General features: G+C 39.6%; 1 protein-coding gene across 2 annotated transcripts in view; it reads right to left on the bottom strand.

The window, feature by feature from the left end:
• The window catches only part of znf385b (zinc finger protein 385B), a 178,364-nt gene that overhangs the window by 141,487 nt on the left and 23,199 nt on the right, over nt 1–13,678 (bottom strand). Inside the window, exon 1 of one of the 2 annotated variants that reach the window (XM_036577383.1) lies at nt 4,319–4,427. The exons of the other annotated variant lie outside the window; for it this stretch is intronic. The gene's annotated coding sequence lies outside the window, so the exon portion shown is untranslated. Of the gene's footprint in view, nt 1–4,318; nt 4,428–13,678 lie in introns of those variants that run through there. 2 annotated transcript variants of the gene reach the window in all.

Here is a 13,678-nt window from a genome sequence, read left to right as displayed (position 1 = left end):
CACTAGAACAGGATATATAAGCCCTTAAACAATCACAAAACCCTCCTATACCTTAAAACAGGATATAAACAAACTTCCAAAGCCAACAAATGCAAAAACGCCCAAAACACCAGCAAAGATAGTGGATGAATTATCTATATATACAAAAACAACAGAGAAATCAATGCTCCATGCAGGAGGACGAACTGTGTAGTTTAGTTTAATGAGGGAAGGAAATGTTCCACACTGTCAAACTAGAGATCGCTAGTTATCCCAGCGTCTTCGTTTTCATGTGAACAAAAACAACGCTTTAAAGTAATGCGCCACAGTGTGGAGTTTTGTCCAGTCTAATGGGGTTAACCCCCTAAATGGCCAGGGCCCACCAGCGGGCCAAAAGTTTTATTACGCACTTCTATAACATAAGAATAGCTCAACCAGTTCGCAGTGAAGTCCCTGTAGTTACTGAATAATAAACCTTAGTATGTAATAAACCCCCTAAAATCTTATTTTAAAATGACCACAAGACCAAAACAGAGCTACACAACGCTAACCTGCTAGACATATACAGTGTGGCAAATCTATTCAGCCTCAGAGGAGCATTCATGCTAGGCACATTAGGGGGTGAGCTGAGTAATGCTACTGTACTTTAATAACTGAAATGGCTTTATAATTTCATAATCAGAGCACGCAGAGCGTAGCTGTAGAGAACTCAGCATATATTTGCCTTCAGTCTGTATTAATTATGGCCTTGTTGCATTTGAAGCCCAGAGACCGAAACGTATTCATCTCTCCATGTTTACCAACGAGTCATGGCCACACACTGAAGAGTGTGTGGAGATTGAGTGATGGAGGAAGTGAAAGAGAGAGATGAAATTCTGCCCTCTGAATGCTCAGCATAACAACAGCAGAGGCAACAGGTCTCAACACAGCGAAAAATGAAAGCATTAAAATATGAGATATTAGTCCGCAAACAACCTCAATAAGCTTTCCATCACTAGAATAGGAGAAAGCAGTACATACACAACAACATGAATAAAAATATATGCCCATGAACAACCTCAAAAACATTGCTATGTAGTTTAAGCTTATACATGAAAATGAAAAAGTGCATAAACAACCACTATAAACGCTCCTATACACTAAAACAGTAGATACTACCCATAAACATCCTTAACAAACATGGCTATACAATCGACTAGGAGATATTAGCCCATGAACAACCTCAGTAAACGGTCTTATAGATTAAAATAGGAATGTTAGTCCATTAACTACCTCAATAAACACTCCTATACACTAGAACAGGAGATATCAGCCATGAACTACCTCAGTAAACAGTCTTATAGATTAAAATGGAAAATGTTACTTCATTAACAACCTCAATAAATATTAAAATACACGAGAACAGGAGATATTAGCCCATGGACCACTTCGGTAAACAATCGTATACATTAAAATAGGAGATATTAGTCCATAAACAACCCCAATAACTGCTCATAAACACTAGAACAGGAGATATCAGCCCATGAACTGCCTCAGTAAACAGTCTTATACACTAAAATAGGAAATGTTAGTCCATTGTCAACCACAATAAAAGTTCTGATACACTACAACAGGAGATATTAGCTCATGAACCACCCCAGTAAACAGTCTTATAGATTAAAATAGGAGATATTAGTCCATAAACAACCTCTATAAACACTCCTACAGACTAGAGCAGAAGATATTAGCCCGTGAACCACCTCAGTAAACAGTCTTATACATTAAAATAGGCGATATTAGTCCATAAACAACCTCAATAAACGCTCAAATACATAACAGGAGATATTAGCCCTTGAACTGCCTCAATAAACGCTCATATACACTAGAACAGGAGATATTAGCCAATAAACAACCTCAGTAAACAGCCTTATACATTAAAATAGGAAATGTTAGTCCATTAACAACCTCAATAAACGCTCCTGTACACTAGGAGATATTAGCCCATAAAAAACCTAAATAAATGCTTCTATACATTACAACAGGAGATATTAGCCAACGAGCTAAACAGTAAACAGTATTATAGATTAAATTTGGAAATGTTAGTCCAATAACTACCTCAATATGCTCAAATACACCAGAACAGGAGATATTACCCATATACAACCTCAACAAACACTCATATGCACTAAAATATGACATATTAGTCCGTTTTTATTAACTGAATTAAAAAGTAAAGTTTATCAATGAAGTCATTCCACAGCAACGGCTGATAATTTTGGTTGTTTCATTTTACTGGCAGTGCAGTGAGATACAGCATGTGAAAAAAAAATCCTTCAGTAAAAAGGTCTGAAAATAAGTAAACAAATAATCATAAAATTCTTACAACAACCTCATAATGAGAAATACTACAGTATGCTTTAATATCTAAAGTGCCTTTTTTTTCTCACAATGAAGGAAATGGAACAAGTCTCAGACAAAAAGAGGAATCACAAACACTTCAGGCCATCCTTCGCTCAAATCCAGGCAACAAGGACATTTCTTTGTATTGTTTGAGGAATGAACTTCTCCCGGCCTCATTAACACACATTCAAATAAACAGCAACTGTGCCCTTAATCAAAATGTGTGATCTTGTAATCTCTCTGTATCTGTGTTTATCTATCCGCACTAAGTCTCGCTTCTGGCAGAGCCTTAGCTTGATGGTATCTTTATGCATTTTTTGCACTAGCCAAGTGGCCCCCACCCTGGTCCTCAGGGCCCCCAGACAGTCCATGTTTTTCTTCATCCCTAAGGCCTGATTCACACATGCTGCATCTGAAAGCCATGCTTTTCATTTCGGCACCCGTGTTAACTGGTCAGCGCTTTCACACAGGCTGCATGTGCGAAGCAGCAGAGCATCCCGGACTCTGCACTGAAGCCATTTTTATGCGTCACACAGCAAAATATACTGATAAAAACCCATGAAAATCAATGAATATTAAAATGTCTACAAACTTGAAACATTATCTTTTTTTAATTTAATTTCATTCATGACAAAATACTAGTTCAACCTTCTGTGCTGCAAACAGATTTTCCGGTTGGTCTACCAGGCTTGAAACTTCAAGTCAGAATGCTGCTGAGGATAAACAAATATGTCATGCACTTTTATGAATTAGATTTTTATTGAGCAGATTGACTGATGTGACCATATATCCATTCGGAAACAGGAATTTCTGTATAACTTTCTTGTTGCTCCGCTCCACAGCACAAATGCTGTACGTATGGCAGTTATGGGCTGGAGGTTAGGGAACCAGCCTTGTGACCAGAAGGTCGCAGGTTCACTCCCCTGAGCCGACAGTATGTGACTGGAGTGCCCTTGAGCAAGACACCTAACCCCCAACTGTTCCCCGGGCGCCGTGGATAGGGGCTGCCCACCGCTCCAGGCAAGCGTGCTCACTGCCCCCTAGTGTGTGCGTTCACTAGTGTGTATCTGGTGTTTCACTGCACAGATGGGATAAAATGCAGAGGTGAAATTTCCCTATTGTGGGACTAATAAGGTTAACTTAACTTAATGAAAGGCCAGCTGTAGTGGTCACGCTGCCGCGTCGCTCAGGCCACACAGAAGCCGTATGTATGAATAAGGCCTAAGTGTTGTGAGTTGGCTTGGAGCAAAAATGTGAACCTTAGGGTGGGCCTGAATACCAGGTTGGGAACCAGCACAGTAGCCAGTTTTGCACTAGAAAAAAAACACTTTCATTTTTCTTTTTCTTTACTTCTTTGCCATTTTGAAAATGCCAGCTGCCCTTTACACTGTGTTAACATTTCATGATGAATGGACCAACACGAATAGTCCAAAACAACCCAGAATAAAATCTTGCTACATTATTATCCTTCAAAGTTAAGAACATTCTTTCCTTCATATAAAGTTACCATTTTGGACAGAGAAGGTTTTGATGATAAGAGAACACAACAAAGCTTGTCTCTAAATGTCACTCTGGATAAGAGTGCCCGCCAAATGCCGTAAATATAAATGTAAATGTAAACGCAACAATGGCTGTTTTTCCCAGACCTCTGCTTCAACAGCACTACACCATAAAGCAGAAAGAATTAGACTCCCCATTCAGAGAATTCTGTAGCGCTGAGATTTATTCGCTGCCATCATCAGAGAGAAAAACACCGCTGTGACACTTTGGACATCATAATGTCTCTGGAACGGCCGCAGCAGAGAGCAGATATTTCACTCAGCGTGGCTGGCTCTCGCCGGGACGCGACGTAAATCAAGCAGGACGCGCTAAAGCCTGTTGGCTCCTCCTGAGGAGAGAGACGCACTGAAAGACGACGGACAAATTAGAGAGTTAGCGAGCTCCACGGCGGAGCGGGTACCTCAGTCCGAGACGAGGGGGACTCCGGGATCGCGGCTGCAGAGGCTGAGCTTCTCGGTAGGTTCTTCCACGGGTTCTTCAGCATGGAGAACGCATGTGAAGCGCCCGTCCCATCTCGGTTCTAAATCTCCAAGTTGCTTCTGTCCTGGTCAGAGATCTTTATCTGTTAATTTAACTCAGAGAGGTTTTACAGCATGGACATACTGATCTACAGTGATGTCAAACATCTATACCTCCCTTTACTAACTTCTCTAGCAGACTACGTCTCTGTGTGTATGTTGTATATGTCTCTTTATCTCTCTCTCTCTCTCTCTCTCTCTGTATTAATTTCTACTAAATCCGTCTCTCTCAGATTGGTCTATCTCTCTCTGTCTCCCTCTCTCTTTGAGTTGTCTTTGTCTATTCTATATTTTCCCTTTATTCTATCTATCTATCTATCTATCTACCTGCTTTGTTTTTCTATATTCTATTTTTCTATATTTTCCCTTTCTCTCTTCTTGTGTTCTCTCTATTCTATATTTTACCTTTACATCTATTCTCTCTCACTCACTCTTTCTCTAAGTCTATGTCCCACCTCTCTGTCTCTACTAACTTCTCCCTCCGTCTCTCTCCCTCTGTTTGCAGACCAGCTCTGCTTTGTGGGGGTTCAGACAGGCAGTGGTCAGACCCCCTTGTCGAAGGCCGTTTTGGGCGTCACTCTGAAGGCTCGTCTTCCCGCTGCGAGCGCTATGATCATATTACCAGTGCGCTATTGGTATTTGTCATCGCTATCTGAGCCGTGGCCTCGCAGTGATTGGAATGATCACCCGTGTCAGGTGCGGGACAGCTGCCTAATCCTGCCGCGTCTTTCCCAGCCAGGAGCCGCGCTGAAACACAACACCCGGCCCGCCCGCAAACACACAACGCGCAAAGAGAAGACAGACGGACAATTGGTCACAGAGACAAGGCTAATGGCAATCCTGCCAAATCCTCACGCTGGTAATAGACTTTGATGCCTTTCATCAAAATCACAGACCAGCTAGATGCTTTTTTAAGGAGGACAGTAGAAAACAAGCACAAAGTGTGATTGATGTGAAACTCTACTCTGAAAATAAAGGTTCCTAAATGGTTCACGGACATATGGTTCTACAAAAAGCACCTTTAATTGACATCAAACCTTCACAGTCAAAAAGCACTTGAGCCAAAGTTCTTAGCAGATAACCTACTAAACTGGCAACCTCCACCAGTGCAAAGCGTCAGTAGACTGTTGGTAATTAGTGCTTCTCTTAGTAAATCTGCCCAATAGTGTAAACATACTTGTGAGCTTCATCTGGCATACCAGTTTCCTCCCTTTCAATGATGCACACAAAAGCTACTTGTGCGCTAACAGCTACCCATAGTGGAGAACAATGGAGGAGACAATATATATATATATATATATATATATAAATATATATATATATATATATATAAACACACACACACACACACATTTAAGCAACCACCTGGGACACCACAGCAACTATCTATTAACATCTTAGCAACCATATAAAATAACTATAGCAATCACCTGGCAACACCATAGCGATGATTCTCAAATTGCTTAAGCTGCACAACCACTATATTTACACAATTCTAGTTATTCCAATTTACTACTCCAATTTACCAAGACTGATAGTAAATACTGATTCACAACTGTTTAACCACAAAGAAAATCTTATCTTATTCTTGTCTTATTTCATAGTACTTTGAATTAACTTTACAACACAGTCAAAGAGCACATTTTGCCTATATAATTGATTTGACAGTTTTCTTTTCAAACGTTTGTTAAAAGCACATATTGAAACTCTTTGGCTCTGGATTCCCTGCTTTACTAAAGCTGAAATGTCACAGCCATTCTTTAATGAACTGAACATCCAAATCATGAGGGAATAAGTCCTCAACCTAATTGGCCACAGTTTAAACAAGAAACAGAAGTATTTTTTTTCTCCTGGTGGAAATAAGCTTTCAGACAAAAAGCACTTGAGTCGAAGTTCTTAGCAGATAACCTGCTTAACTGGCCACCTCCACCAGCGCAAAGTGTCGGCAGACTCTTAGTAATTAGCGTCTCTCTTAGTAAATCTGTCCCACAGTGTAAATATACTTAAATATACTTAAATATACTTCAGCTGGCATACCAGTTTCCTCCCTTTCAATGATGCACACAAAAGCTTGTGCACTAACATCTCCCCCTAGTGGAGAATATTTAGCCTGTTAAATGCAGGTCAGTGATTAAGGAGCTGATAATCCAGGTCCATGAGGTGTTTGGCATCTAAAAAAAAAGTTTGATCACAGTCTAGTGTTGAAAACACTCCTCTGAATAAGACCTTATCCGATGACACGGGGCACGGAACAAGCTCTTATTACGATGGTGATGTTCACCAGAGCTGTTTATTAGCCTGATTTGCAATCAAGCAAGCACAGGTTGAATATCAGAGGAAATTATAGCTCAGTTATTTTGCGAGAAGGTACATGTTTCTAAATTCGGCTCAGATCAGTTCAGTTCAGTGAGCTTTACTGACACGGCTGCTTTATATGCGATATGGCCAATGTAGGAATTGTAAGGCAATGCAACAGCAAACTTTGTGAGGAGCTTCACATCTAATAAACAAAACCGTGTCCACCAAACTGACTGAATTGAAGCCAAAAGGTGAAAAGTGTGATGCGAGATATTAAGCACATCTTTATTCCTGTCTCATAGTAAAGGCTGATAGGAAGGCAAAGCCTGCCTTGAGGTTAATGGCAGTAAATGCAATTGACCAAATCACAGGCCACTAATGGTGTTCAAATAGCTATTGAAATAGAATATTAAATGAAGCTTAATGGTCTGGCACATCAGTTATGGGACCCGTGAAGGAATACAGTGAAGAGTTGCAGCCACAGGCTAAAAAACTCATTGCCACAGCAGCGAAATGCCACACACACATCGAACAGACTGAAAGTTGCTGCAATTTATCCATCAGAGTCACAGTAATGATGCTAGCAGCGTTCCACGATTGGTTCTTGCAAGCGTTAGTCAAAAAGTCTTGTGCCTCAGTCAGCCAATAGCTGCAGGGTTCTGGCTGAGCAGCAGGGGAAAGTTTGGGCCCTGCTGTTTGTGCAGCCTCTGCAAACCCATCATAGCTGTAGAAGAAGCTCATCTAAAATAGATTACAGGATCTCTTCATTTCAGAATAAAGAGCCTTCTGCACGTCCTCACTCGGCTGGCATGGATGATTCAATCGAATCCAGAGTGCGGCCCACGCAGACGGTTCTATTGCACACACTGACAGACTGAGGCACGGGGCCTTGAATCTCAGGGGAGAATTAGCATACGGTAATCTGCTCCAGAGAGAGCGGGAGATGGGCAATAACAGCGGGGCTCAAGGAGCATTCGAGGGCAGACAAAGTCAAGAGTTTACCGCTCCGCCGGATCCGACGGCGCCAAGGCGAGAGCGGTGTGGCAGCATGGGTTAGCACGTGTCTGGACGACAATCCCAGCCTTCACTTTCCATCTGGAGCCTCCTGCTGCTCCCTGCAACCACCGGTCCTACATGCTAATCCTTCACCCAAATAAGCCCCCAAACTTTGCACAGTCTGCATGGGCCATGGGGGTCCTGAAATACCTCGCAGCAAGGGCTGGGCTAAAATTATCTCTAATTATTATATGCATTTCCTAATGCTCAAGTTTAAGTCTGTGTAGTATTTTGAACTCTGAAGAAAACCCATAAAAAGGCCTAGTCTGGGTGATAAGGTCAAAAATCAAGTTACCCTTATTAGTCCCACAATAGGGAAATTCCACCTCTGCATTTTAACCCATTAGTGCAGTGAAACACCCACATACACACTAGTGAATGCACACACGCACACTAGGTGGCAGTGAGCACACTTGCCCGTGGTGGTGGGCAGCCCCTATCCATGGTGCCTGAGGAGCAGTTTGGGGTTAGGTGCCTTGCCCAAGGGCACTTCAGTCACGTACTGTCGACTCAAGGGATCGAACCGGCGACCTTCCGGTCACAAGGCTGGTTCCATAACCTTCACCCCACGACTGCCCTCAAAATTACTATAATATCTAACTCCTATTGCCTCTTTTGAACAGCAGTTAGTATTCTGGACCCTGAAGAAAAGCCTAAACAGGGCCTACTCTTGTCTAATATACAAAACTTTTATTTTAATGTTTTTAATGTATGAACCAGCTCTTGCCACAACCTCCTCTTGTTCAGAGATGTTTTCCTCGATCTCCATTTCCACTCTTGATTATTCCCACATTGAAAATGGCACCCTAAGCACTGCGGTCCTCCTCAAAGTTTGCGCTTTAGTGATGTCAACAATGCACTGATGTAAAGATGGAAAGAGATCTCAAGGGTGCTAGGTTTAAAAGCGTGCATTTGGGATAGACATGTGAACCACTCAGGCAATGCATGTGCCATACGCAGCTATGTTTTGCTAGTCTTGTGCTTTTTCTGTGCTAATTTGCTGATGTACAGTGGCTCAATACAGATTACAAGCATAATGCTGTGGTAAATTAATAAACAAATCCATTTTAGCTCAACCCTGAATGAAGTCGTATGAAAAAAATTTAACACTCTGGTCAAATTACATGTTTTGGTGCTTCTATAAGTGAAAATAAGTGAACACAACCTGCACAGGGAACAAACATAGTGCATAATTTCTATTCATTGTGGTTAACATATTTAACAAAACAAAACATAAAATATGAAAAGTGCCGTAACATTCGCACAGACCACATTTTATGTTTTACGTTTTCCAATGTGTGCAGAAGTGCCTTCTCTGTAGAGGATGTGTTCAATTATTTTCGCCTAGAAAAATGTAAAAAAACGTAATTTGACCAGGGGCGCCAAACTTTTGCACATAACTGTATGTCCTTCCTTGCATGTTGGTAATGCATCAAAAGGAGTTTAGGTAAGGGTCCACATAGAGAAATGGTACACCTCATGGCCTCGTGGTCCTGGTCAGCACTTGCAAGTGAGGACCGCAAGTGAGCCAAATGAGATTGAGCTTTGGTTTGCACTGTGAGTGAATGGCTAGACTTCTTCACCAACTTGTTCAATCCAACAAAAGGTGCACATCACCACCCTGCGTACCAGAATACCAATTCAAGCTGCTAATACTGGATTGAGGAACAGGCAGGCATAAAAATTTCATCCAAAAATATTTCAAATTTATAATATATTTATATATATAAAAAAGTTTCATTTCGGTTGGACACCATGAGAAGCACAAACCAAGGTAACTTCACCATTTAAACCGCTCAGCACCAGCCAAACGTGCACAGACATGCAAGAACGACTAAGCCCAGTAATGAAGACTAAACTCCACCATTAATGGGAAACGGGGGGGATAAATGGGCAAATGTTCAAACGTTGGCTGCTGACCTCTCATTAAACAGCATGTGCTTACTGGGGTGAGAACGGCAGGGCAAAAAAGAAAAAAGACTATAAAGTGTTCTGTAATGAATAGATTCTGTGGGTGAATGGTGCTGGTGTAATTGAATTGGGTTCTCCACATTAATGTACAGTAATAAGCACCTGAGAAATCTTTCAGAGCCAATTACAAACTGGAATGCAGAGATTCTGCCGTCAGTGAAAATCGCGTCTATACGCCTTGATTAACCGCTTATCAAAAAAATGCAGTTTCCACCTGTTTTTGAGGTCCCTCAGTTGAACTCCGCATATAGTTATGCATGGTATACTTGTATACACATTGTAAACACATTTTAAGTGATTTATTATGCTTTAATGCAATTTTTTCTCTGGCAGTTTACACAATCTTGTGATGTGTAGAAAGCTGCAGTTCTTGGTTTTGTCTCTGCACGGCCGTCTTTGTGGAGAGGTGAGAACAGCAGGAGATTCTCGCCTCTCATTGCTCACTAACAGCTCAGCTAATACACATCACTGAATACACAAAGGTGTCTGGAAGAACTGTTTACCCAGTCATGGAATACAGGCCATAAAAACAGTCATAGGGGTGAGGTATGTTGGGGACACTGGGGTCCCCACCACTTTTTAAAATGTCAGATTTTGACCTCCCCACCACTTTCTGAAGCATTGTCAAAATTTGGATGAAGTGTCTTGAAAGAATGACTTATTTTTTCCAAATTTCAACTGGACGTGTTGAAATAATGACATTTCCTATGAATGTTGATTAACTGTGCTGAAATAATGAAATCTCAAGATTTTGATTTACTATGTCGAAACAATTACTTATTTTCTCTAAATTTTGATTTAATATGTTAAGATAATGATTTATTTTCTCTACATTTTGATTGAGCATGTCAAAACAATTACTTATTTTCTCAAAATTTCGATTGAGCAGGTCAAAATAATGACTTGTTTCCTCTACATTTCGATTGAGGAGGTTGAAATAATGACTTATTTTCTTTAAATTTTGATTAAGCATGTTGAAATAATGACTTATTTTCTCAAAATTCTGACTGAGCAGGTTGAAATAATGACTTATTTTCTCTAAATTTCGACTGAGCAGGTGGAAATAATGACAATTTCTTTAAATGTTGATTCACTGTGCTGAAATAATGACATCTCAAAATTTATGTTAATCTATGTTGAAACACTTTTTTTCTAAAATGTTGATTTAGCATTTTGATATGATGTATTTTCTCAGACTTCTGACTAAGCATGTCGAAAGAATGACCTTTAAAACTTTTGGTTTGGCATGTTAAAATAACGACTTATTTTCTATGTGTTTTGACTTTATCTGAAAGAGGAGAGAAAATTTTAAATTTTAAATTTTAAAAATGCCGATTTCCATTCTGCAGGTGGAATGACCACTAGGGGACGTGCAGAGAGACGTTAAGGAGACTCATTTCCATCAAAAATGTAATCTGGCTCAATACAAGCACAACATTATTCACCCAATGTTACTCGACAGGGTGTGTGCAAATACACGATCCTGAGTACGATACAGACAACATCACAGCAAACGACTCGCCGGATGAGCCATGAAAAAGTGAAGAGGAAAAAAGGAAGCGCAACGCAATTCGAAGGCAATTACCTTTGATGTTTCAGACTGGAGAAAAAAACATATCTACGGTGCATATGTCCGCAGTCAGAGGGTTGAGTGCTGTGTGGAAACAGAGAGAGAGAGAGAGAGAGAGAGAAAGAGAGAGAAAGAGAGAGCTCTTTGATATGCAGTGTATTTACAGAGCAGTAGGGATGACAGCCTGGGGGCTTGGAGAACGAGGAGCAGGCAAGCACAAAGGATGCTGGGCCAGGAAATCTCTCGCTCTCTCTCTCTCTGCAGTCCCCAGCACAATCTTTACACGCATGATATAACATACATTTACATTCTCAATGCCAAACACCTTCCTCTGAACAATGCCAGCACGCGCCAGCATGATATTCAGGCTTAGTCTCTGAAGCAACAGGTCCACTGTGTGACTAAGCCTGTCTCCATCAGTAAATTATAGCTGACAATTGTTTTCCATATAAATAACTGTGATTAACACATTAGTTGTGTTTATTTGCTCAGTGTACACGGCTACTACAAACCTAAACTGGCCAGGTGAACTGATTAGATATCTCATTTCCCACCCGAGTTCCCACCAGAAACAGCTTGAGCTCAAACAAACAAACATTACTCGCTGCTGCCCTCTAAAGGTGATATTAACAAACATCAAATAAACAAACATTACTCACCTCCGCCCTCTAAAGGTGTTATTAACATACATCACATAAACAAACATTACTCACCGCTGCCCTCTAAAGGTGATATTAACAAACATCAAATAAACAAATGTCGCTCACTGCTGCCCTCTAAAGGTGTTATTAACAAACATCACATAAACAAACATCACTCACCACCGCCCTCTAAAGGCGTTATTAACAAACATCAAATAAACAAACATTATTCACTGCTGCCCTCTAAAGGTGATATTAACAAACATCAAATAAACAAATGTCGCTCACCGCTGCCCTCTAAAGGTGATATTAACATACATCACCTAAACAAACATTACTCACCGCTGTCCTCTAAAGGTGATATTAACATACATCACCTAAACAAACATTACTCACCGCTGCCCTCTAAAGGTGATATTAACATACATCACATAAACAAACATTACTCACTGCTGCCCCCTAAAGGTGATATTAACATACATCACCTAAACAAACATTACTCACCGCTGCCCTCTAAAGGTGATATTAACATACATCACATAAACAAACATTACTCACTGCTGCCCCCTAAAGGTGATATTAACATACATCACATAAACAAACATTACTCACTGCTGCCCCCTAAAGGTGATATTAACATGCATCACATAAACAAACATTACATGAAATATAGACAACTAAAACAATAATATGCGTCATTTGTGTTGGGGACACAGAATTTGACCTCCCCACCACTTTCTGAAAGGGTTATCTTTTAAAAATCTCTAGTAGCAGTTTGGAGCACACAAACAAACATACAGTACATTTCCACCAAGTAGATGAGAGACAAAAAAAAACACTTTTTAAAGAGCCCTCACCACTTTTTAAAGTGCCTGATTTTGCCCTCACCACTTTATGAAGGATAAAAACTTTCATACAGAAACAGAACAGAAACCTGTTGAAATCAATTCCCACCAGGCAGAGTAGAAAACAAATCATTTAAGCTTTTTTATTCATCTCCATTTCTGTCATAAGTATGTCAACATTTTAATTTAGTATATTGCACGACTTATTTTCTCAAAAATGTTAGTACAGTTTGTTGAAATAATGACATCTCAAATTACAAAAATTGGAATTAGTCTGCCAAAATTACACATTCTGAAAATTTTCATTATGTCAAAATAATAAGTTCTTAAAATTTTGACATACTATGTCAAAATAATGGCTTATTATCTAAAATTTTTGATTTAGCATGTTAAAATAAAGACCTCTCCAAGTTTTCAATTTGTTTGTGCAATAATTATTTTCCTGAAATTTTGATTTAGCATGTTGAAATAATGACATCTCAGATTTTTAAATTAGTTTGCCCAAACAATAACTTATTTTCTGAAAAAATTAATTTGACATGTCAAAATAATGACTTCTTAAATTTTTTGATTTAGCATGTCAAAATAATTGCCTTTTTTTCTCAAAATTCAGACTAAGCAAGTCTAATGACTTATTTTTCTCAAAATTTTGATTTAGCATGTCAAAATAATGACCTCTCAAATTCAATTTGTGTGTGCAATAATGATAATTACAACAATATTTTCCTGAAATTTTGATTTTGTATGTCAACATAATATTGATTTTGAAATTAGTTTGAAAAAACGAAATATTCTTCTTCTTATTATTATTATTATTATTATTATTATTATGACTCTTATTATGAATATTTTACATTAGAT

This window comes from Colossoma macropomum, unplaced genomic scaffold (assembly GCF_904425465.1).
Source record: "Colossoma macropomum unplaced genomic scaffold, Colossoma_macropomum, whole genome shotgun sequence".
Lineage (NCBI taxonomy): Eukaryota > Metazoa > Chordata > Actinopteri > Characiformes > Serrasalmidae > Colossoma > Colossoma macropomum.
The sequence above is the reverse complement of the archived record's forward strand: the minus strand, read 5'-3'. Positions and strand labels throughout refer to the sequence as shown.